Here is a 23,232-nt window from a genome sequence, read left to right on the forward strand (position 1 = left end):
CTCCTTCAGTCTCTCCTCATGAGAGAGATGCTCCAGACCCCTCATCATCTTTGTGGCCCTCTGCTGGACCCTCTCCAGTAGCTCCTTGTCTTTCTTGCCCAGAACTGGACACAGCACTCCAGATGTGGCATCACTAGAGCCGAGTGGGGGGGGGATCACCTCCCTTGACCTGCTGACCACACTATTCCGAAAGCACCCCAGGATACCATTGGCCGTCCTCCCCACAAGGGCACATTGCCGGCTCAGGGTTAACTTGTCATGCACTAAGACTCCCAGATCCTTCTCTGCAGAGCTGCTCTCTAGTAGGTCAGCCCCCAACCCGTACTGGCACCTGGGGTTATTCCTCCTCCGGTTCAGTACCCTGCGCTTGTCCTTGTTGAACCTCACTCGATTTCTCTCCTCGAAGGAGAGTCCCCGCCGGAATTTCGTGCGTCCCCCGTCGCCGTCGGGGGCCGGTGCCGGAGCCGAAGCACATCCGCCCGGCAGGTGTCAGTGTGGGCTGCGGGGCCGGGCGGGAGCGCCGCCTCCCCTCCCCCCCTGCCTCCCGCCCCCCCGCCGGCGGCCCCCGCGCCCGCCCGCCCGCCGGAGCCAGACTCGCTGCAGACAGGCGGCAGCCAGCGGGGCGGGCAGGGCGGGGGGAGGAGGAGGAGAGGCTGGGGATGAGTTGGAGGCAGGCACAGCCTCAGCGCAGGGAGAGAGGCTGCCGGAGACAGGCAGGGGGAGGCGGCGAGGCGCTCCGGAGGAGGCCAGCGCGTCGCGGGGGCGAGCGGCGGGGGCCGGCGGGAGGTGAGTGCCGCCCGCCGCGGCGGGGACGGGGGCGGGGGGGGGCGCCGCGGCGGAAAGTGCCGGAGAAAGTGCGGGGAGGCCCGAGTTGGAGGTCTGGGAGCGGGCGAGGGACGAGGCGGCGGCTGCCGGGGGGCTCCGGCGGCGCTCGGCCACCCTCCGTGCCGCGGCGGGGGCAGCCCCGGCCCCCCCCCGAGCCGCTGCCGGGGCCGGGCTGAGCGCGTCCCCCGCGGCACCGGAGGGGCAGGTGGGGGCGCCGGCCGGGGCGAGGGGCAGCGCTGACAGGTACCCCCGGGAGCGGGGGGGCAGCCGGGGAGCCCTGCTGCCGCCGTCCTGCTCCGCCTGGCCCGGGGAGCAGCCGGAGCGGCCGCCGGGAGGGGAAACCTCCGGCGCTCCGCAGGAGAGGCGGAGACGAGCGGGGCTGCGGAGCCGCGGCGGCGGGCAGGGCGCTGGGGAACAGGGAGTGCGCGGCACGTCCTCTCCGGCTGCTCCGAAGTGGATACTGGAGCTCCGTCTGGCCGCTCGGCTCGGCTCGCCGCAGGGCTGGTGTCGCAGCTCGGGAACAGCCCGGGAACGGGAGTCCTGCCCGGCTCCGGAGGGGACCCTGGCGGGGATACCCGGCCGCGGTGCGCGCCCAGCGCCGGGCGGGCAACTTTCACGGGAAGGCAGAGCAGCAGTGCGGCTACCGGGCTCACGCACTAGTGACCTATATTTAATGAAGTGCCTTTTTTTCCCTAAAAAAAGAAAGTTTATAAGCAGAAGTCTAGCTTTACCTGCCTGTTTCAGACGCCTGCCTGCATTGTTCGCATTGAATATGTGCATCCCAAATTTCTGAATGGTGTGCCACGTTTTCTGTCATGTAGGTGGGTAGATAGTTATGCGTAGGCTACGGTTTGATGCTTGCTAAAGAGGCAAACGCACCGTTTTGTCTAGCTTTAAGTTCAGTAAAGAACAAATAGGAAACGGGCAAAATACAAAAGTAACTTCTGTTTTCTTAGGAGATCTTAACACCTAGAATGATACAGATTTTGGTAGGATTCAGAACCTTTTTGGAATAGCAAATGGTGGTTGTGCAGGAGAGCAGAAGTCTGGTGAATAATTTCATATGGTGTTAGAAGTCGCATTTGGTGTTATAAAAGTTTGCTGATCTAAAACGTGGGCATCTTCTCGTCAGGATGAAAAGTTCCTTTAAGAGGTTTGTCTGTGCTTCCAAACAAAAAAATTCCTGCATTAAAACGTTTGTGGAAAGGTGATCATGTAGCACATGGAGTGAAATGTCTACAGCATTGTACATCTGAGACTAGCCAAAAAGGAAGAGAGTTTTTGCCAGTAAGAAAGCCTGAGGGGCAATTACTGGTAGTCATAGATGAGGTAAGAACATAGATGCTGTGTAAGTATGAGCAATGTTCCTTGCTGGTCCTTCAACCCCTGGATATATTGGTTAGACAAAACTTCTATTCTACCTTCCAATTTCATTTCTAAGATAATGTTTTGGGAAATCTATTCTTTGCAATGATCCAGAGTTGTTGGAATAACATATGATGCCCTGTTGAGTAGAATTAAATTACTGCGTGTGGTGCGCACGTGTTTGGTTCCACTAATGAGCATATAAATATTATGGCTTTGTGACTGTAAGGGGAAGTTTTGCTGGAAGACCAGTGCACTAGTGGGAAGCAGCCTAATCAGCCTCCCCTCATCCACATTAACTGAGATAGTGATGATGCATCTGTATCTGTACTGGTGTTTTAGCACCAGGTATTAAGTTACTGTGATACATAAAGTGACCAGCATGAGGAGAAATCAAATTGGAATGTGTCAACTATATGGAAGTAGAAATGTATGTTTTTATGTAATCTGTGTTTATAGCAGCATATTTAGTTCCCACTAGAGTATGTGAAGATCATGGTTGCATACATATAAGGCATGTCAATATTCTCCAGTAAATTCAGGTTCCAGTGTGGGCCTAAATGGTGATCAGTGTGTAATGCAGAAGATGAACAATGTGAGACAGTATATTTCAGACCATTGTTTTTTGTTAACTGAAACTTTGCAGGCACTAGGCAGCGTTTGACTAATGGAAGTTTGAATTCAGTCTTCATCATCTTAGACTTGTTATAAGAAAATTTGTGGAAGTAGAAGGAAATCGAGATTCAAGATTGAGGCACAGTTGCATTAAGTTCGATAAGACTAAAGCTATTGAGGAGTAGCTTAACCTAAGAATTTAGAACTAACCTGTCCCTTTGTTATTTTTAAGTAGGTAAAATGGTATTTGCATAGGACATTAAGGTGAGAGTTGAAAAGATGAGTTGTTAGTTTTTTCTGCATTGAAGGTGCACTTTGGGGGGGGGGAGGAGGGGAAGAGAAGTTTTCTGATTTTCTTGACCATAATTTAGTTCTCTTTTTCACATCTGCCCTGCAATACTCTGTATAGTGGCTACTGCCCTTCTGACAAGAAGTAATTGCACGTCAAGTGACACCATCTGAAATAATTTGGAATACTTTCAGGATATGATGTGCCAGAGAGAAGTAAATGATTATTGAAATAATAGAGAAGTACCTTAGAAGTCATTTAATGTAATCTCTAAGAGAAATGAAGTTTTAAAAAGTGGATGTCTGTCCAACAGCTCTTGCATCAGGAGTCATGGTTGTTGCATTCAACTTATGAGTGGTCTTGGAAAAGTTTTTTTTCTGTCTAGTTTCTAATGGTTCAAAACAGCTCCCTGCAAGTGAATTGCCAGTTACAGAATGCAGATACTTCTAGGAGTTTAGAGATGAATTTTTCTGCAGATTGGTTCTGTGGTAACCGTGAAATTCTTCAATGGCACCAAGCTAGTATCAGCTGCTCGTTAAAGGCACTGATGCCAGAACAGTGGTGCATCAGTTGCTGGGAATCCAACCCTGTAGTGAAATGATTCATACATATACATTTTCTTTTCTCAGTTGACAGCTATTTTTAAGAATAGCCGTCTTGCCCAGAAGGTTGATATCTAAGCAAAGGCAGCCTAGATAGCTAAAAATTTCTTTCACACCAAACATAATCTTAGTACACTAAAACATTTAAATGGAATTGATTTTAATTGATTCTTGCTGAATCTCTGATGCTAACTGGTCATTATAAAAGGATCTTGGTGTTTTGGAGCTGGTATCAGGAAGCCAGCAATTTTTTTCACGAAGATGATGAGTTTGAAGTAAAGATTTGAAGCAATTTATAGTAACAATGGATAGTGATATCTATATGATAGCAGATTACCTGAATAACTTCTTGAAGAGGATCGGATTCTCTGGATGTGGAAGCCTGCAGAAACAGCCTCGAAATGACACATTTGTCCAGTGTACTTTTAATTTCTCTATGTGCTGCATGAGCAGAATATTCCAGTGAAGGAAAGCTGTGGACCTTTATTTTTTTCCGTTGTCTCCTTCTGAACCTCATATTTGAAAAATAAATTTGATTTCTTTCTTTTACAGAGGAGGTTTTTTTGCTGATTTCTGAGACAGTCAGTTGAATAATAGTTACTGTAAGAGGAGAGCAGGAGAAAGAATGCTTGCAGGTGAATAAGAGTGAGCACAACATTACAGTGTGTTCTGTATTTCATGCTGGCAAAATGTCTCCATATTCGTCATCTATATTTATTTAATATATGCGTTTCAGTAGCGTATGCCTTGATTTAGCGTATTTGGAATATGCTAAATGTGGATGCATTTTGCTAAATGCTTTTTCTCATTGTTTTAGTTAAGCAGTGGAAATTTTCAAGCACCCATATCATCATTCATTATCACTCAGCATAATAATGGGTAAATTTAATCTTTCTGATTAAGATTATTTTGGTCACAAGAGACAAGGGACTGGAAATGAATAATTTTCTTGATGTTGTACTGTGTCTGTGTTTTTCATATCTGCTGTTCTTTTCTCTAAAATCCTACTACAGACAACACTCTGACCTTTTAAACTGTGTTTGAATGATCTTACTCTACATCAAACTTTTCTTTCAGGTAGGAGAAAGAAATTATGAACAATCTAAATGCATTTTTTCTTCTTATTGCCAACGGAGAGCTTTTCTAGATTTGAAATAAGTTTTCTTTGTGCCAAATGGTTGACTTTTCTAGAATAAAATCTCTCTAGGGTATGCAAAAAGTCCTCTGGTTAATATATTGGCATTCCCAGAACCCACTAAAACTTAGGCAGGTTGCCAAACACCACTTAATGAGGATGCCAAATGTCTGGCACAAATCTACATGAAAACTAGCGAAGAAACTGGGGGTGGAAGTGCATGCGGTGGGGAGAGGGCTGGAAAGGCGGCACATCCACACCCATAATTTATTTTTAATGTCTGCATTTTACAGAGAAACTAGTCAGAAATCCTTACCCCACAGGATTTTGAAAACTCACTGGAGGCAGGAGTCTGAGTCCTTCAAATTGAGGGAGCTGTGTTCTCATACAGTTTTATTAGGAAAGCAGTTTATGAGTTTGGGGGGTTAGTTTTTGAGGAGAGCATCAAAGAGGATGGGCAATGATAGTGGTCTTATGTTTTATTATCTGCTAAAACTGAAAAGCGTTTGAAAATGTTGTTAGACAATTTGGGGAACAATGGAAGTCCCTGGTTGCCAGAATCCACACAGAAAGGCTGTTAAAGTTACATGGCAGGGATAAATAAACCGCTGCTGCTATAACACTTTTGCTCAGTGTAAACCTGTGGTGTGGGCTCTGCCTGATGACCTTGTGCTTATGTTTTAGTACATGTTAAGTAGAATTGCAGGTGTAATAGACTCTCTGATGGCTAGATAACTGTTACAAGAATCAATCACACACCAAGATGGGGCCACTAAAACCAGAATATATTGGTTTGTGTTGAATCAGATGTTTAGTCTTAGAGGTTGAATCTGTCTGAGCAAACTTAGTTGTATTCTGAACTGAACATTATTTCAGACTTTTAAGGGACGAACATTTTCAGCATTTTTCCCAGGCTTTAGTCTCTCCCAGCCAAAAAAAACATGGATCCTCTGTAGACAAATTTATAAATAGACATTTGGTTGGTAGGCATGCCTGAAAATATTTTTTTAATCCAAAATAATTCTAATAGGTTTTTTTTGCATATGACTGAGTTTGGGAACGTGTATGCTTAGTACTTGCTTTTCAGTACAGGTTTCAGTTGTATGTTTTACCATTTTGGAAAACTCTTCCTCTCTAGAGAAATTTTATTCATTAGAATAGTGGTGAGTACTTGATGAGTACTGTTGGGTAGTACTACACTGAAACCCAGATGCTCCTATTTGATTTTGTTTGGTTTCACTAAGGTGAGTTGACAAATGAAAATATTAAAGTCGTTGGACTTCAGTGCTGGTTGCAGTGGATAAAAGGACAAGTGTATTTTGCCAGTTGCATGGGGATCTTTGCAAAGTTTTACCTGTGTAGACACTGACTCCTGGCTGTCTGTAGGACAGGGAGAACAAATGATGAGAGTGGTAGACTGTGTACCCACTTTTCTAAATTAGCATGTGTTTAGGATTAGTTCTGAAAGGCAGGACAGTATTGTGTAGAAAAGATGGGCTGCTCAAATGCTGCACATGAGAATGGAGTGAGTTGATGAAGTGCCTATAGGAATGTGATTGTGTTTCCATCTCCTAGTGTTCTTGATTTCTTCCATGCTAAACACCTTTTTTGTTGAAAACTGATAATAAATTTGCTTCTGAAATAAGGTAATCATGATAGTGAACGTGTATTGCCTGTAAGAGATGAGTTTGGAGATTTCAATTCTTTTTGAATTCAGTATTTCATTTAGTTCCTATGTTCTTAAATTGTAAAAGATGCACTGACCTTTGGGAAGATGTGCTTTTTTGCATGTTTGTACGATAAATATCTTGAGGTTTGTATGATTCTGTCATAACCTTTGATCACTGAGTGTATTTAAGTCATGATTTTAGAGGACGGTACAAAATTCTTTTAGTTTCTGTTAGGAACAAATGTTAATGCATAATAAAATAAGTTCTAGAATCTCTCCCACATTGATAAGAGACTGGAAAACAGTGTTTTCTTCTGGATAAATGCTGAAATTTACTCAGAATTCTAAAATAAGTGTTGACTCATATGCCTAGTATTATCTAGCATATGCCAGTATAAGGCTACTGTTTCGTCTTTAATTTTCAGCACCAGTACTTGCAAGCATCTTCAAACAGTACTCTGTTTTTTAAACACAAGTTGCACTCTTCCTGATTTCAAAGATTATTGGACGGAAAACGTGTGATTCTTTTTTAATTACCTCTTTATGTTGTGTGGCTGAGCCTATTATTTTGGTTTCTCACACCTGTAACCTACTTGTTCTTCATTTCATAGAGGGAAAGGAGGGGGCAGTCTGTGACTGAGATATGAAGCAATCTCTTTAACAGACGCCTTCTTCCACTGAGACTTTCATGAAATTTTTTCTGTGCATTAATTAAGTGTGATCCATTATTACTTTGGACGTGTAAACACCTTTAAACATTCCATTAGGTGTTAATGACACATGAAGCAAGAATTAATATGGATTTGTTAGTCCTGTATCTAGTAGGGATGTACTTAGTGTATGTAATTGCCGAAATGTAACAGTGTTTCTTAAACTGTTGGGTGTAAATAGTATTGCTTCATTTTCTGCTTTTGCTTAACCGTTAGTTATTGAGTCAAATGATGCTAATTCGTAGAACGTATTTTGGACTGTATTATATAGAATGTCAACTGGATGTTTGCCATGGTTTGCTTGGGATTTTTGTAAGACAAAAGTGAGTTGCCTGGCTTCTGCCCTATGGGTCAGAGTTAAGGAGCGCAGCAGAAGGTGTGGGAGAGAAAATGTGAGGAACGCTTATAAGTAACCTAACTTAATCTCCATAGCTGTTGCAACAGTGTCTTCTGTGAAATACCCATTTGGTGTGTGTTCTTCCCTTACAATTTCACCTCAAGGATTGACTGGTTTTGTAGGTTTTGCTTAACTAGTGCTACGCAAAATTAAATGGAACCTTTGTAAAAATGCATGCAGATAAGATTTGGTACTCCTAAATTAAAGATTGCACCTGGTCATATAAAGCTAGACTTGGGCTAACTGATAGCCTCTGTTGGCTGGTGCAACTCTGTAGTTGTTTTGTTTTACAAAAGGTTTGCATTGACTCTAATTCCTCACCAAACTTACATGGGTACTGGAAGTGAAGAGGAAGGGGATTCTATGAATATTTCCAACATGGATGTTTTCTGTTTTTTTGACCCTCTCACATTCCTCTTACTGTTTTAATAACCTTCCTAGCACATTTCTAGAAACAGGTCGTTTGAGATAAACTTCTTGCAAGTACCCCATTTTGACTTAAAATATCTTAAAGTATGAGTTATCCTCATTTAATTGAGGAGCCTCTAACATGTGATCCATCTATCCAATTAAAGCAACTTGTATAATGTTGATTACAGGTACTATTTGGTGTCTACTTTTACATAGTTTATAATAATATTTTTTTTTAAAAAAAGCTGCCATCTGTTGAACAAAAATACTGCCAGTGTTTGTCAAATGTATGCTTTATCTGACCTGTTCTACTTAGCACCTTATGGCAAAGCTTTATCACAAAAGCATTCTACAAATATTTTTATTCTTGTGGTGCCTTATTAGATTGATAACAACAGTGGTATAACTTTTTAGTGTAGGGATTAATGTACCAAGGATTAGGGAGATAAACCTCTCTTTAGTTGCAAGAGGAAGTCACCTGCAGTTACTACAGAGATGAGGATAACTTGCAGCAGTAGGTGAAAATCACTGTTCTGTTCTACTGATCTTTGCAGCCTTTTGATGAAAAGAGCTGGAATAATGTAAATTTGCTACAGCAAAAGGCGCCAGTAATCTATGTAGACTGGTCTCCTTTTTCTCATGGATGGTGGCTGGGCAAGTAGGTAAATTTCAGGACAGAAATATCACAGTGCTGATGTGTGTTATTGCTGATAATTCATAGTAATGAGTTCTAAAGTGTTTGGTTAATGATTCTTAATTTTGTTTGAAATTACTTAAAAGCATAGCAGACCAAAAGGAATTAAAAGAAGTACAGAGAGGAATAAGAAGGCCTCTATAGTTTGTAGAGTGGGAGTTAGGTGTGTTAGGTATTCTGAAAGTGTCTTTTGAAATGTTGAGTTCCCTCCTCAGTTGAATATGCACCAACAACAGATTCTGCCTTTTCCCATTCCCTGTTTTCCCCTGGGTATTATTAGAGATTGGAGATAAAAGCCTTTTATCATGTCTGCATGGAAGCACCAGAGCAAATCACTTGAAGTGTTGATTCAGGATGTATATGTTAAAGTATGTTAAACTTGTGTGTGAATGCTCTGTTGAATATAGAACAGCCTTATATATTTAGCTTGAATCAATCAAAGGTCACTTTACATCTGACGGAGAATATAGTTTAGAACATAAGTTAAATTACAGTGATCTAAAACCATCTGTGAATGAATGAGAAGCTTTTGACATAGATGTTTACCATGCTGTAACTTCAGGGTTTTAAACTATACTTGATTTATCACAAGTTTCCTCCTTGTCACTTGTTATTGATCAGTTTTCATGATGCTGTGCCATTAAGAGGCATTTTGGATGGAGCTAATTGCAAACTTTCAAGTGAACGTAATTTATTCAGAAAATGGCAGTTCATTGAAATTGGGATGTTTCTTTGCAAATATTTTAGATCTGACAAGCTTTGAAATCAAAATAAGACACAACCTCTCTTTGATTCCTGGTAAACTTTCTTTGGCCAGAGGCTTGGTGTTTTCAGGGTTCCTGTCGTAGAGCTAAACTGCCAAGGATCCCACTTTGTGACCAGGGATGCTATGATTCTAGGAACATGGGGTTTCATTGGATAGCCTGCAAGAGAAGTCTGCTGCAAAGTCAAGGGCTGAAGAAAGCCATGTTGGCCTCATATTTGGGGACCTGAAGTGATCCTGTATATCTACCATTTGAAACTGTTGGTCTTTTAAAGATTAAAACTAAGAAAAAAAAATACGTTTTATTTGACAGTTGTAGAATTGAAGCCTTCAGTTTCTAGGAAATTAGGAGTTTTATAGGGTTTGTCTGTTTTGAGACAGATTAATAATATTGGAAAATATCTTGCAGCCCAGAAACGTCTGGTTCTAGTCAGAGCTTTGTTTTATTATGCTTTTATGGATGCCAATTAATATCTCCCCCCCTTTTTTTTTTTCAATCTGGAGTTCATCTGATGGAATATCTCAGGGGAAACCAAACCTCTGTTGCCTAAAGTCTTTGATTTACCCTTTGTCATGTCAGCCCTGACCCCAGAGGTTTGCAAGTTGCAGTTCCCTGTGTCTTGCATAGGAGGACTTACATAAAGGAAAGAATATCCCGAAGCTTTTATATGCCAACACATGAAAATGAACAATGAAGCATATATTCTTCAGGGTTCTGAGAAAGAGGGTAGATAGGTGTCATCTGTTTTTCTGTTTTGTCCAGCTGAACTTGCCTCCTAGAGGGAGTTTTGTTGCAGAGAAGAGGAACTGTCCACTTGAAGTAGTTGCAGATGCAGTGTACATAGGGGGAAATTCTGTTCTACCTACACTCTTTTGTAAGTGACCCTTACAAAATTGAGACTTTTCCTGGACATTCCTCTTGAGATCCATGTTGTGATGGAGGTAGAGATTAGGAAAAGGCGACTCTTGTCTCTTTATTTATAGATGTTCTATTTTATAAGATGATCCAAGGATAGCTGTATTCACCGTGTAACAAAAACCTTCTGAACTTTCAATTGGTCAAGAAGATAAAAGCTGTGAAGGAAAACTTGAAAATCTGATTTCAATACATTGAAATTATTTTATGGTTGAAGATACTGAAAGCACAGTTGTCCATTTAAAAAAAAAAGAGACAAATGAATTCTGCCGTATTAGCTGTTGTACATTTAGCTGAATCTTCCAAGATGTTTGCATGCTTGTTATAAGGTTATGGCCACTGCAGTAGAGGCAGATAAATTTTAGCAGCTTAAGCATCTCCCCAGCTCATGAATGTGAGAATTCCTGATGTATTCCTGGAGTCAGTGAGTTGACTTGGTTTTGAAATTGAAAAGTTTTGCCACAGAGTTATAATAGTCTCAAAGATGTAACTTTTTGGCTTTAGATAGTATAGCAGATATTAGAGATGAGAAAATATGTATCAAGTCCTCTTCCTGGCAGCTTGAGTCTTACATTTGGGTGAGTTGAGGAGTAAAGTTCTTACTGGATGCTAAGGATAGTCTCTTTTCACAATGTAAAAGTGTCAAAAGAGTATTTTTTCCTACTTCTGACTTTGATGGGTAAAATATGCCATAGTACCCTTATGTACTTGAGATGTTCTCAGGTATCCCTGACACCAAAACAAATGCTGTGTGCAACTGGTTCTGTTATCTCCCAATCTCCCACATATTTCTGCTAGTTTTCCTGTGGCTAGGTGTCTCTCTCTCTCTCTTTTTTTTTTACTGTTGGGTAGTCCTTTAGGATGCAAACATATCTGTAATGTCTAAATGGCTTCCTCTTCTTGCCTTTCCCCTTCCATCCCAAGCAAGAAATTCCAGATGGAAGCTCTTTGGTGTCAGTAACAGCTGTACAGCAGATAATTTTTTGCATCCTTAGAGCTGTAATATTTGTAACTCCATATATGTAGTTATGATATACGTTTACATTAAGGATCTTCTGGTCTTTTAAGTTTCCTCAAGGCTCTTCTAATCATTCTTGATACAGCATTTTGCCCTATTTTCTGTTCCTGGTTAGAAATAGCTTCTTTCAACATAAAGAAGATATTCTGTTGTAAATTTGATTTTTAGGAAGCCTGAATATTTTAGAGTCTTGTGTTGTGATTCAAAAATTGTGCTCTGTTCTTTCATCTCTAGGATTTATAATAAGGTGTCAGCAATGATCTAGTCCATCTGGGAGCTTGCATCAATGCTTGGGAGAGCCATATGTGTCTGCCTCAAACAAGGCTATAGAAAAGTGTTCCACTAGCAACCAAGATGTCATCCATCTGCTAGACAATCCTGTAGCTAGTTAGCTTAATGACGTATTTATTTGACTAGATGTTTCTGCGTAGCAGACTCCAGCTTTCCTCCCTGTCCAAATTAATACCAAATCCTCTGTGCTGTGGAAAAAAAACCCCTGCCCATTCTGGAGAATGTCAGGAAGTTTGTGGCTTGATGGATTTCATATATTTACCTCAGGATGTTGCACTCTCAAATTCTGAGCGAGCACATTGTTAGGAGATGGCTCCAGCCTTCCTGTGCGGGGAGCCCATGCAGTGCAGGTGTCTGGTGGCAGAGGGATCAGCAGACTAGATGCGAGGCCTGGGTGACCTTAGACGCGTGTAGAAATCCAATCATGCTGCTACTACTTTAGGGTATTATTTTAGCACACGGAGCTGTGCGAGGATTTCCTCCTGCAGCAGTCAGAGCTGGAATTGTCATAGTAAACATTTTGCCTGGCTACACAGAATAAACCGGGTGATTGTTTCACTTGGTGACTTTAACAGAAACGTTTGTTCAAGATAAAGGGGTTTACAGTCTTCAACATATACGTTCTAGATATTTGTATTCTCAGGTGGCCCTGCAAAGTCAGAGCTCTGGGAATTGTGCTCGAAATATACTGTGGGAAGACCAGCTCTGTAAACTTCAGATACTCCACATTCTTACTGTGGTACAATAGAGCACATTAAAGCTGACTGTCATTGATTCCTTATTTTTCCAGACACTATCCTACTGTTTCATTTTTTTTTTTTAGCCCGAGGAGGCCAAGTTACTGTTGCAAATTCTAGTCTGATCTGATTTCTAATCTGTCTATGAGTCAGAGTTGAGTTGAGAAGGGGACAAAACAACAGGAGAAGTGCAAATTTAGATAAAAAGAGTGTTTTATGTTAATAGCAATTATATTAACCTGTGTTGAGGCAATCTGGTGAATTTAATGTGGAAAAATGCATATATTTATTCAGACCACTCTAGAATCAGATCCATCAGTACATCTTCATCCATGTCTTGTAAGAGAGTTTACATTCAGCTTCACATTGATTTCAGTGGGAATAGAGAGACCGTCGGAGCCTTTTCTGGATACGGCTGTTTGTATGATTGAGGCCAACATGCTGCTATCTACTGAGTTTGGTAAATTTTACCTGACAGATGTTGTTTAAAAAATAACAGGCATGGATACAAATACTTAGTGAACTTCAAGGGGAAAAAAAATTGATAGTCAATGCCAGTCCTAAATAAGGCTGAGAAGCAGATCCTAAATAAGGCACAGAAAAAAATTTGCTTTCTTGGCTGTACACTAGAGGCCTCTCTTCTTATAGGTGTAAAACTTTTTTTATTTTTTTTTTCCTGTGAGCATAATAGCAGTTCTAAACTGAAAAAGTAGGTGAAAGTAAAATCAGGACAATTCCATGGAGGAGCGTAGAGATTGAAGAGGTGAACTGTACTCACTCTTTCTTCATCTTCTAATGCTACAAAGAGAATTGTAGAATAATTCAGGTCAGAAGAAACCTTCTGGAGTTCTTGTCCAACCTGCAGTAATAGGACTAAGGCTTTTCTGAAGAAATACTTTTAAATGTAGAAATTGTTTAGATCTTAATATTCAAAACTCGATTTTTTTCATATGTTTTGAATTGCTTATGTTTGGGCAGAAGTGCAGTAAAAGTCAAGTAGAAGAAATTAAAGTATGAAAAAAGAGAATCTTAATTCTAAAGATACTAAGTAAATGCCAAAAAAGAGCAAAGTTGACACAAACTCAAGTTGCAAGTGGGAGGGAGTGACCATCTCATGAATATCTGAAAACTTGCATTTGTTTAAAGTAAGCAACACTTTTTATTTCCTTGAGGTGTTCTAGATAATTGGTAAAGAATCTTGCTGTTTATCTTTTGAGAAGGGAAAGAGATGACAATTCTTCACTGATATGAATTTATGTATATTTATTTGTATTACTTTTGTCAGAGGGCTACTTGTTAAATAAAATAAAAGCAAAGCGTGTTTTCCGCATCTCCTTATAAAAACACAGAAGTCCTCTCAGAGGTAACTCTGATGGATCAAAATAACTTTGAGTAAGCTTTTGGAGAGAAAGGAATTTTACATCTTACTGGAAAACTTACAGGATCAAAACTTGATTGTTTTAAAACACAATGCAAACAGCATTTTTGTACTTTTCCACAAAAATTACACTTGCATTGGATCAATATGGTCTTTAGTCTTGTATGATATCATGCAAAATAAAATTTAAATAAATTGTTGGAAGTCATAAAGCTATGAAATATTGTAAAATTTCAATCTTTTCAGTTTTTATTTTATTATTGGTGTCATCAAAAGGATAATTTGCAGCAAATATTTCTGTTTTGATGCATTGCATTTTCTGATGGAAAACGGATCTACAGGAGTATTTCTGACAAGAACTGATAACTTCTTGTTTGGGAGATTTGCTTTTTATTATTTAATTACATTTATTTGTTTTGGGTTTTTAAAAGTTCCTTTACTTTCTTTCCATTTCCATTGCAAATTTGGAACTTGATTAGGGAGATTGCAAAACCTCTGTTGTTTTGAAGCTTCATTCTGTTCTGTTGCTTCATTCTCTTTGTGTTTTTTTACTATGTAACAGAATATATTAATGTATAGAAGAAGATGGAGCATCTTCCTGGTTGATCTCAGCTGCTGGATATCTTTTGTCTGACTTGACAGCCAGCAATATTAATCTCCTTCATTTCTTACATGTACAGATACTGTGCAAGACCTTAATTATTTTTTTTTAATCTCGTACTGCCGATTTCCCAGTCCTTTTTACCTGCTGCTAATCCTATGTAGTTTGACACTTCCTACAAATGGAAGGAGATTTATACAGAATCATTTTGAACCCCCTTTATGTTTCTGTTCACTTACAATTGAGGCTAATAGTAAAACAAATGAGGTTTTGCTTCTCAAGTGTGTAGCACTGGCTATGTCAGTTCTTCGTCCCGTTAGCAAGTGTTTTCCTTCTTCCAGCACTTCATATGTGTGAATGAGCATGTTTTTCTTGTTGTTATATGTTCCTGTCCAGTGATACAGAAGTGCTGTCTTACAAAAGAAGATTACGTACTTGACATCTACTGAAGTAATTAACATAAAACTGGACTGTCTTGTCCAATTTAATTTATGTATACTAAGATAGCGTTTTAACACATAACGATAAAAAATAAAGGGGATACAGGAGGGTGGTACGTCTTCCTGGAATAATTTCTGCAATGCTTATTGCTTGGATCTCACAGTCATAATTTTAAGTCCTTGTCTTTGGATACTCAGAATAGGGTTAAAAAAGAGATATATGATATTTGACTTGGGAAGGTCCTTATGCTGAGTGGTTTCTGTTTGGCACTATTTTGTGTTATAGCCTTTATGCTACTTAAATTAAAAGAAAAAGGCATAGAAAATAAGTGAAAAAGAGTGTTTTTGACTTCTGCCTTGAAAGCTTGAACATATGATAGGCCTGAATGCTATAAAAGCCAACAGGCTCATTTTGACATTGATCATTGGAGACTAAACATTGAATACACAATTAAGGATGGACACAATGTCCAGTGGATGGACATAATGTACTTTGGTAGTGGAACAGCCTATAGTGACTTATCACATCAAAGTCTGATGCACTAGAAATGGTAAAGGATACCAAAACACTATTTAGGTCTGCCAAAGCAATTAGCCACCTTTTACATTTCTTTTTAGCTGTCTGACTGCTGGCACAGTATAATTTTTTTTGTTCGAGGTTTTTCATATCAAAGTAAATTACGTGCTACAGGGTGCATTTGTTTTGTGAATGTCACTTTTACAGTCAAAACCTTATATGCCGCTGGATAAACATATCATGTTGTAATTAGGTATGTCTGTGTTCACCAAAACTATGTCAGAATGTAAAACCATCAGATTAATTAGAGTTTGATTAAAGTGGCACGAGTACCATTATGCAATCTCATTTGTACTGGTTTTGTGCCTATGCTGTGAACACTGTATTCCCTTTGTAGTGTCAAATGGTCCTGCAAAGAGCTGGCCATGAAATTTTTTTTTTCATTTTTTTTGTAATTAAGAATAATTATTGAGCCATTATTTGTGTTAATACCTGTCTGAAAACATTGTTTTATCTGCTAATGTTAAATAAAAAAATTAAGTGATGTTATTCATGCTCTCCATCTTCTTTTTAGATAACCTGTAAAAGGTAAATGGTACAAATACAATATCCCATATAATCGAAAGTTATTGATAAAATGGGGTGGAATAATACAGATAATGCAAAACCCAAACATGCTTATAATGCTTATAAATATGTTAATTAGCATATAGAAAGCTTGAAATGAAAGTTCATGAATGTTTGAAATCCAGTGTGAACTGCAGCAAGGATGTAAAAAAAAAACCAACAACATTGCAGAAGTTTCTAATAATTTTACAAAAAAAATTAAATGATTGTACTTTTCACGTGAGCAGCTGTTAGAGTCATGCTATCTCAAATGTTTAAGGAAGGAATAAGACTCAATTTCCTGCCCATACATTAGTTAATTAGACTGGCTGGTGTAGAATATCATCTGCCAGAACCACCATGATGGCTTCTAGACCTTCTTGTCATTGTTACTTTAATTTTCCTCTCACTGCTGTTCAGGTTATTTATCAATCCATTTCCACATATTTTGGGAATCTTAGCTTAATAAGAGTTTCCTGGGTGCCAGGTCTGAATTTGACTTCGTGAATATTCATGTAGCCTTCTTGAGTAGGTCACTTATGGGTTCTGTAAAGGATGTAGAGCTCATGCCATCCTACCAGTGCAAGAAATGTTGCCATGATGGCAGAGAAGTGGCAAACTTTGCCACCTGTTTGTCACCAACTTTGCTCTCACTTTCACTGAAAACTGCAAAGGGGGTCAGACATGAATTGTTAACAGGCAGTGCTGCTTATTTCACTGCAAGAGAATAGTTTGGTCCTGTGGTTTGAATTCTACATTAAAAAAGACAGAATATCAAACTTCCCAGTGACCTCTTCATGTCCCTAAGTCCAGGTTAACAGTTGTCATGAAAATGGGGAAAGTAGAAGAGATGGAAATTTGATTGTCAACCAATACACAGTGTTTTTCCCTGATCAGTACTTTTTAGGTATTTTAATTTTTTATAAAACATGTTTTTCCTCTCTCCCCAGTTCTTTTCAACTTACCAGATGATTGAGCTTAAATTAAGTAATTCCTAGGTATGATTTTCAGGGAAGCAAATTTACTGGTCCTAACTCTGCAGGAATCCTGTGCTGATATTGATGCCTGGCTGTATTAATTGGCAAGAGTACTGTTCTCAAGTGAGATTATATCCAAGAAAATGTGTTGACTATTCTCAATACGGATTCTCCTTTTATACCCAAATCTGTGTTTGTAACTGAAAGTGTGGGATATATTCAAATTTGAACTTCTGTTCATGTCTGTGAAGGGGGAAATGTCCTTATGTTTTAAGTTACTGCATATTGTGTCTGTGCAAATATAAGTCTTCTTGATGTGAGGAGAGTTATTGAACACATCAAGATTTGCTCTGTATAAAGCTTTAGGAATGCTCATCTTGGTATTTTATGATTTGGGGTGTGTGTGAGAAAAAAAATCTGCTTTAACTTAAGGTTAGTAGACTGTGTAGAAGAATCCCAGCAGCTACATAGTCTTTTGATTGTGGCTATTTGAAAGGGAAATGTTAGCAGTGTAATTTTAGCAGTGCTCACAGATCTGTGGTGCTTTTCTTATATTTTATGCCAAATATAGAAAAAGATTAATTTGCTTTCAGGAGGAAAGAGTCTTCTCTTCTAAAACCAGGACCACAGAGACATTAATACAATGTGACAATATTGTTCATTGCTCAAGCTTAGGAACTGATATATTGTGAGCATCTAAGAATCTTGTTTTATTGTTAGGCATCAGAAGTGCAATGTTTAAAGTTGAAATTTTGAATTTTTGAATGATGTTGACAATGTATTATCAAAAATATTGAAAGAAGCTATGACTTTTAACAATAAAAAAAGAAAAAATGTATTCTTTAAGTCTTAATATGAAATGATAATTAAAAACAACAACCCGGGCAACTGTAACCTTCCCCATGATATGTAGTGTTCAACCTGTGGTTAGAAGTAAATATAGAAACTTAAAGGAAAATAAAAATTTCTGAATAGATTATGACTGGCCCTGTTTAATGCAAAGAAATGATTGGTTCTGAAATTAGAGAGGTTACTTTGCCACATGTTGAAAATAACCTGTGAGATAAAAATAAAAGCACAGTGCTTAAAGAGTAGAGGCCAGGAGATTTAATCCAGAAGATTTAAATCTGATAAATGCGTCTGATGCCTTCACTGAGCCGAGGAGCTGTTCCAACATAGGTGTGCAGGCAACAACACTCTTGTATCCCTGGAAATGCAAATTTGACAAAAACGCCTGTTGTCCAGGAGGACTGTTTCCAGTTTGCCAGACAACTTCCCCATGTATCCCTCAGGATGGCACACAGAGGAGGTTATTTGTGCACTGATGTTCTGTTCTTCCCTTCTCTTCTCTACTTGCCTTTCCTTCTCTACTGAGTTTTGCTGCCAGTGAGCTATTCTAGTTCCCTGCAAACTGAGTTAACGAGAGCTAATATAGGTACTTTTAGGTAGTGTATTCCCATCTGCTCTTGCAACAAAATAAGTGTTCTGACTAAATACTGTAAATATTTATGAAGCATTCCATCAGAGGGGAAAGATTGCATCTGAGGTTGGGGTTTGGGATACAGTTGCTTTCTCTTAGTTTAAAGCAAGTGTCTATTTAGAGAGACAAGGAGATAAAAGGCAGATGATGACTGCGTAGGGGAGCTGTATGTGCATGGATACATATATTATATATAAAGAAAAAAATTAGTCACATGGATCTTTAAAGTCAAGTGACTAATGCTGTCTGACTCTAAATCCTGTAGAGTATTTTGTGTGCAGTTACCCTTGAATATCCTTACCTCTGTACTCTTCTGTTCTCCTGTGCTGAGTGAGTACCAGTCAGGTGGGAAAAATGCTTTGGGCAGTCTGTTATGCTGTTGTTTCAGCCTGTGGCTCATATAGACCTCAAGGTGATTAGTGACAGGGAGCACATTACATCTGCCTTCCAAGGAGATGTGTGTTGTTTTGTCTGTATACATGCAAACAGTCACACTGTGAAGAGTCTGAGTCTGGGATTAATAAGAGGATATCATTATTTCATTATGTTGATGATCTGTGGTTGTTTGTTTGTTTGTTTTTCTTAATACAAAACACTTATTTTGAGGGAAAAATAGAGTATAAGAAAAATGGATGTAATCCTAAGGTACTAGGTTTTACAAAAACTAATCTGCATATTGTCAGGCTTTCCCAACAGTGACTTGTGGACATATAGGAACCTTGTGAGTTATGGATCTTCGATATGACTCATGTTGCAATATGTTTATTGCTATCATGCTTACATCACATAGTCAAAAAAAAAGAAGTCTAAGCGTCTGTTCACTTTCTCTCTTGATATCAGGCTTGACCTAATTTTGGGAGCATATTCCTTTTTTCCTTACACTTCTTCATGGGATATGTTCAGCACCTAACTGTTGTGTTCCTTTGACTTCCATTTCTCTGGTAACACAAATTCATTGCATTATGATTTTTTGGGGGCGTTTTTGCCATAGATGTCTCTGATATGTAAAAGATATCTCTGATACGTAAAATCCAGTTTTTGTCTATTGAAACATGTACTTTCATCAATTGTGTTACACATACCACACAATACTTTGGAGTGGCCATTGTCGTCAGGTATTGCACAGAAGTCCAGTAGGGCGGGAAATCTCATGTAAGGTAGATTGCTCCTTGAATCCTTCCTAGTTCCTAATAGGAGGATCTTTCAGAAATATCCAGTCTCCTTGGTTTGATTGCCATTGTTCTGGTGGCAGTCTGACCCTGCTCTTAGGAAATACTCTAATTTCCTGGCTATAGACATGGGCAATCTGGTGAACTTTTGATATTGACTGTGACATTTTGCTGACAGTTAAAGCATTTTGTAGAAGAGGAAACTGTTGTCTTGACAACTAAACTCCAGCTAATAATAGATAACTAAAGAAACCAAAAGTCCAAATATATCATAATTCTTACAAAATTCAAGCTTATTCTTGAGTCTGAAGGCTGATCTCAACACAAGTGTGTTTGTGTTTTAGATCTGTAGCATAAAGAGCTCAGACTTCACTGTGGCACAATAGTTTATAGTAGAGTTCGTCTGTATCTGTTTTAGATGCTTGTTTTTAATGTGATCAAATGTCTTTTCTATGCTAGTTTTTGCAAAGAAGACTCTTTATTTGCCCTGTAATGGTTCTTACATTTCAGTGAATTAAAATTTCAAAGGTGCATTGCAGTTTGGGAATCTTCATGTCAACCCAATGTACTGTATATGCTTCAGAAGAACACTTGGTGATCCAGATGTAGACTCATTGTGATTTTTATCCTCCACTAGAGGATTAATAATTTCCTTTTCCTCCCCCACTTACTCTCTGAACAATTTTAAAGTTCAATTTCCAATATGATTTGTTTTCTTGTTGAAAGTTAATAGAGTAGAAGCAATGGCATGTGTGACGGTTGCAAAGATTGGAAAAACTGTTTGTATGTTTCATTTTACTATTTCACTTTGGTTGTTTTTTTTTTTTTCAGTGAGCCCATCCCAGTTCTTTTTAAGATGAAAGGGACTTGCCTAGTCTTCATTAGCTTGCACTTAGTGTGTAGTAACAAGTGCTTATATGCAACAGTAATATGAACAATATTTTATTAAATAAAATGTTAGATTTTTATCTATATTTTTTTCCTTTCTTCTTTTTAGTTCTTTTTTTTTTTCCCAGAAGAGCCAGATAACTCTGCATCATTTCTGCTGTGCTAATCCTTCTTCCCAGAGCAGGGTGTGAATAGACCTTACAACATGGACTTAAGTTCTGATCCTCATTCTGAGGAGGAACAGCAGCTCTGGCTCAGCATTAAGTTGTTCCTCTGCATATAGAGTGCTTTAGAGGCGGTAGCATGAAGAATTTATTATAGCAGAAATCACATGTAAACATCATGTTCAGTTAAGACACAAAAACCCAGGAAGACTCTTAAGTTACCAGAAGAACTTATCTGGAGTGGAGAGAAAGGACTGTTAAACAGCAGTAAAGACATCCTCTGTGGGACTGCGTTTTGGAGTGGGAGTTAGTGTAAATGAGTTTGGACAAGCTCACTTGTTGTGGTTCCATCTGTGGTTTTAAAAGAAAGATTTAATAGTGGGATCTATTTTTTTAACTGTTTGTGAAAGAAAGAACATTGTATTTAAAATCACATATGCTGGTAGCATTACTCCTCTGCTGGAACTTTGAGAGATGAGATCTGAGAGAGTCCCTTTTATTACAAAATGCCTTTGTTTAGAGATACATCATTCTTCTAGTGCGTAACACTGTAGGTGATTTGGGGTGTGATCTGACACTATAATGGTATTTGTCTCAGACTAGAAGGCCCTCTCCCTTGCTGTTCATCCCTGTTTGCATTCTGTTGTTGAATAGCTGATTTAAGCCTTGGATGCAGTCTGATAAGCCCTTGGTTTGTGGTATGCTCTGTTGAACCTGGAAGGGAAGACTCTTCTGCAAAACTACTGTTGTCCAGAGAAGCAGTCCAAAAGCATATTAGTGTCAGCTTTCTAATCTGTAGCAATATGAATAATCACTGCAAATTATTTTGCATAAATTTGCAGAGATGGGAGGTGCTTTGGGGGGTGCTGCTCAGACTGTGATGTCCTCTCATTTAAATTCATTGTAGAAAGGTAACAGCTTTTCTCATATTTTCTTGAAACGTCCATTTTAAATCTGGTGATGTTATGAAGAGAAAGTCAGCAAGCTGATGGTAAGAGGTGGGGGTTTTGAGCTTCCATGCTTCTATTTCTGGAGGATACCGATAGTGTCATTTCTTTCCCCCTCGAAAGACTTGGAATTAGGCAGGAAAGAAGATTTGTATGGTAGCTTTCCCTTTTGTTTGAGCAGCTGTGAAAGTATGAATTCAACAGGAGTTAAGAGGAACAGGTTAGTCACTTAAATAGAGCTTTTCATCTTTTGTTTTTGTAGGTGATTCTTTGAACAGTCATGATACATAAGACCTTACTGTCTTAATGAAAATAACTAGGTTGTATGGACAAAGAACTTAAGTCTTCTAGGTTATGCTTAATGCTTTAGTTTATATGCCTTCAAGACTAGTATCAATCAGCTTGAGAGAATAATTTTCAAATAAAAAGTGTCTATAATGTTTACCTGCACAAAATACTTCCTAGTCATCTTCAGGAGAAAAAAATGCAAAAATAGAACACTATTAAGTAAAAATTAGTATAGAGAGGAAAATTATATGCTCAAATTATAACAGACTGAGCATTTGAGTAGCTGAGGTTTCCTGTTGTTTTTAGTTAGGTAAGACTGTTCCAGTTGTTCGTAACTTTCTCAAATATGACCCATTGGAGCGAAAATTTTCCATCCCGGTTATATGATTTGGACTGATTATTTGGGCTGGAAGGCTTCTGAGGTGCAAAAAATCAGTGGAGGTATTTCTGAGCATGAATTTAGGAAAGAAGACGATCACTGTTGTCTCAGGGGGAAGGTCTCACCCATTCGTGACTGTCTTCGAGGGAAGACTTTACATTTGGTGGTTGACCATTGCTGGAGCTCTGCTAGGACAACTGTTGCAGTGGTGTGCTTTGAAGTGGATTACTGAAAGGGTCTGGATTTAGACTAAACCTCCAAGTGGGAATGGGAAGGGAGTTACTGTTAATGCAGGTCGTTCCCACCACACAATTTAAATGCAAGTGGTCGTGGAGGCATGACTGGAGTAGGGGAAGAGGAGGAAGGGTCAGCAATCTACGGGCTGGGAATGGAGTGGCCAGCAGGAGTGAGAATCTCTCAAGGAAGCGCCGCTGCTGAAGCCACTCTTCCGTCTAGCAGGGCTACCATGGTATGTTTTACTTGGAAACATCTTGTTGAAGAGAATAAATTGTACTTAAATGAGGATTTCTAGCTAGGTTGAATCTCACTGTCAGCACTTTGGGAGCACATATGTATGTGTTCTGTGATCTTGGTCTTTCCCAGATGTATGGGAACACAGAGCCCTCATTTGTTTGGGGAAAATATCTCTCCAAGGGTCCTAAGTCGTTCTGCATGTAAAAAAACTGCAGGAGGCAGAAGAAGGAATTTATAAGAAAAATAACAATAAAACCTATTTAGAAACAAGGAGCCTCTATAAATGACCCACTCTGGGACTGGTATTACAAAAATAGTTGTTCAGTTGTGTCAGGAACTGGAAGTACCTGGGTTTGGGAGTGAGTTGAGGAAGAATTATGTGAAGAATAACTATGGAAAAATAACTCCCTACCATACTGCATGACAGCAATAGATGGCATTTTTTTAAATAACTGACTTAAAACACATGAAAAAACATCCCCTTTTG

The 23,232-nt window shown here is 39.2% G+C and overlaps 1 protein-coding gene across 2 annotated transcripts in view; it reads left to right on the forward strand.

The window, feature by feature from the left end:
• The first annotated feature begins 669 nt into the window (after positions 1-669).
• Positions 670-23,232, forward strand: part of LDLRAD4 (low density lipoprotein receptor class A domain containing 4) — a 278,422-nt gene continuing 255,859 nt past the window's right edge. Inside the window, exon 1 of one of the 2 annotated variants that reach the window (XM_027677179.1) lies at positions 670-786. The gene's annotated coding sequence lies outside the window, so the exon portion shown is untranslated. The remainder of the gene's footprint in view (positions 787-23,232) is intronic. The other variant, XM_027677146.1, reaches the window with a different exon arrangement.

Source organism: Neopelma chrysocephalum, unplaced genomic scaffold, assembly GCF_003984885.1.
Source record: "Neopelma chrysocephalum unplaced genomic scaffold, ASM398488v2 Primary Assembly neopelma1_22, whole genome shotgun sequence".
Taxonomy (NCBI): Eukaryota; Metazoa; Chordata; class Aves; order Passeriformes; family Pipridae; genus Neopelma; species Neopelma chrysocephalum.